The sequence below is a fragment of the Chiloscyllium plagiosum genome, unplaced genomic scaffold (assembly GCF_004010195.1).
Source record: "Chiloscyllium plagiosum isolate BGI_BamShark_2017 unplaced genomic scaffold, ASM401019v2 scaf_84670, whole genome shotgun sequence".
NCBI lineage: Eukaryota > Metazoa > Chordata > Chondrichthyes > Orectolobiformes > Hemiscylliidae > Chiloscyllium > Chiloscyllium plagiosum.
Window position 1 is genome coordinate 2737 of NW_025204453.1, and position 3096 is coordinate 5832.

The 3096-nt window shown below is 45.1% G+C and overlaps 1 long non-coding RNA gene across 1 annotated transcript in view; it reads right to left on the reverse strand.

The window, feature by feature from the left end:
* Positions 1 to 2086: 2086 nt before the first annotated feature.
* LOC122546377 overlaps positions 2087 to 3096 on the reverse strand; it is a 4405-nt gene continuing 3395 nt past the window's right edge. The window contains exon 3 of the long non-coding RNA XR_006310731.1: positions 2087 to 2459. This is a non-coding gene — a long non-coding RNA (uncharacterized LOC122546377). The remainder of the gene's footprint in view (positions 2460 to 3096) is intronic.

The window sequence follows — 3096 nt, forward strand, 5'->3', positions numbered from 1 at the left end:
TTGACCAGGGGGCGGTGCAGTTGATTGGTGCGGGTATCGCGGCGAAGATCTCTGAAGCGCTCTGCCAGAAGGCGTCCAGTCTCCCCAGTGTAGAGGAGACCGCATTGTGAGCAACGGATACAGTAAATGACATGTGTGGAAGCTCTGGTGAAACGTTGATGGGTATAGAAGGCTTCCTGGGGTCTTGGGCGGAGGTGAGGGGGTAGGGGTGGGCGCAGATTTTCCAATTCCTACGGTGGTCGTGGAAAGTGCCAGGAGGGGAGGGCGGTTTTTTTACAAAGCGTGAACCTAACATGGAGGAAACGGTCTTTGCGGAAAGCAGATAGTTGATTGGAGGAAAATACATCACTGGTGATGGGCTCCATTTGTAGATGGCAGAAATGTCGGCGGATGTTGCAATTTATGCAGAAGTTGGAGAGGGGTCGCAGTAAAACAATGGTGTAGGATTGCACGGGCAGGAAGGGGAGTGCAATAGTGAGATGACGAGGCAGGAATACTGCCAGGTTCTGGCCATTCACTATCGAAAGAGATACTGCTTCAGATCCTGTTCCATTGCCAATAGGCTGTCGAGGGAAGGAGGAGCAATAACGGTCAATCAAGATCGATGATCATATTAGTTTCTGCTGGACGGGGGAAAGGGAAGAAGTGTCGAAAGACATGATCCAAATATACGGAAGCCCTGAGGTTATAAAGCCCCTACTGTTTGTTTCAGGGAGAAGGTGAACAGCCAATACTCAAGGAGTACATTCACATCAACAAAGTGTGTATAACATCAGGGACTTGGCCCTCAAAGCAGACGGAAAGGTCTCAGGCTGCAAGCACAGCAGTTACATCTCAAAAGCAGTGATGTCAGGATGATTCAGGATTATTACTTCTCATTTCCCATCCAAAGAATTCTCCTAAATGTATTCAAGTGAACGTGCCTTCCCAACATTTCCAGACACAACATTCCACCACGTAACTACTGGCTGGATGAGAAAGTTATTCTCTCAACAACATCCGTTGAAAATAATTATAAAACTGAGCCATCTCACTCATTGGCCTTTTATAGAAAGGTAGACAATGTTTTAATGGCTATTTTGTGCTAAGAATTCATAGTCCTGAAATCCTCGATCTAAACCTCTCTTGCCTTCCGCTCTCCCTCCAAATTTAGTACTCCCATTTTAAAGAAGCGCTTTCGAAGCGATCTGTGAACCACCCACTGCACTCTCTCCAACATATTTCCAACAACGTGCTGTCCAGAACTTTACACAGGACACCCAGAAGGACGGATTAGTGTGGACGGTAAGGGCGAGGCAATAATCTAGTTTGATAACCAACCTGCACACAACGGTAGTGAGTGTGATGTGCGAGTGATTACTGACAAATTGTAAAGGCAGGCAAAAGAACATAAATAAAATTTTACAACAGGCAGAAAGACTGAACTATTGGTGCTGTTCCTCAATGAGAGTTCGAAGCAAATATATAATCACTTTTTTTTCTGCTTCAATGTCGTTGTGATACCTTGCCGTGGAAGTGCATTTTTAATTTTGCAGAATGTTGTTCGATCCAGCCATGCCACACATAAAAGCAAGCTTTCTGAAAGACGGAGGAATGGATAAAATGCAGACATATCAGGAAAATGCAGAACTGATTTGAGAGACATAAGCCATCCATAAAACGTCATGGTGTTGACGACACTGTAAAGGTAAGATGGGGTGGGAGGTGCCATAACGACGTAGAAATAAGCACTCTAAATGACGCAAAGAGATCGAAAGGTCAAGTCAGCTGGGAGTTTGAAGCAATTCACCCACTCATCTGCACATGTGGTATCGACGTCATCGGGCACTATTTCACCATTGGTTTCCAATTTGCGTGAACATTTAATCAGCGTCTTACCCTTTAGGTGAACACGCTGGAATCACGGTGACAAGGTTGAGATGATGCACAGTTTCATCCCTGAGCTATAATGGGGGTGAATGCAGTGACAAAAAATGAGGAGGTTTTCCGAATTAAGTGCAGACAATTAGTCAGTCTGGTTATGACCTCAGTGAATATCAGTCATCACAGGTTTGAGTTCGAGAAGCATGGAAGGGAATTGTGCTTTTCCGGGGTCTCGGGTGATGGGCAACTTGGCAGGAAGGCACAATAAGTGGGAGAGGGTGAAGGAGGTCTCTATTCTTGTCTCCTATTGCTGAAAGGTCAAGCTCAATGAATAGAGAATTGTTCAAAGGGTCCCAGAGGTATATAGCATCGAAACAGACACTTCGGCCCCTCGTGTCCATGTGAACATTGTTTACGAAATGGAAGCAATTCACTTTGCCTGCAGTTTACCCATATCATTTTATTTTAAAGACAGATGTTTTGTTGATTGGAAACGGTTAAAGTTTCCTGTCAGGCTGCGTCCCATAAATATTCCATATTCGACAAAACGACTGGCAGTGAATTTGTGCAAACTTCCTTCACACTGGATGGGTTTTCTATGGACGAAACACAGGAGGAACGTCACCATTTTCAGCGATACATCCACCTATACGTCTACAGAGCAGCCAATTTGCATCCTCACCAGAGTTCTGTACACCTGCAGCATCACCTCATGTCTGTGAAACGCAGTCCCCCTCATAATAAAAGCTACCACACCATATGCCTTCTGAGCTACCCTCTTAACCTGGGTGGCTACGCCCATGGGTAAACGTTCATGGAAACTGTGATCCCTCTACTCATCTACACTAGCAAGCATCGTACCATAAGCACAGTTACCTGCATTTGTGTTACTTCATCCTTCAGCACTATCCTCAATTCTAACGACCACAGGGTCTTCCACAACTTTACTAACTCATGATACTGTGCCCTCATTGGGGTCATTCATGAAAAAAATGAAAATCTATTGTTGCTGCAAATCAGATCATTGCCGTGCACACTAGTAGCTGAACTCCAGGATGAACATTTCCCATCAACAACATTCTGTGTTTCTTGCAGCTAGCCAATTCTGATTCAAACCGCCCGATCACCCTCAAAGCCTCTCCTCCGCATTTTATGCAATAGCCACGGTAGCGAATTTGCCAAACGCCTTTCTGAAATCCATATCCACCACATCAGTCGCCTTACCATCATCCA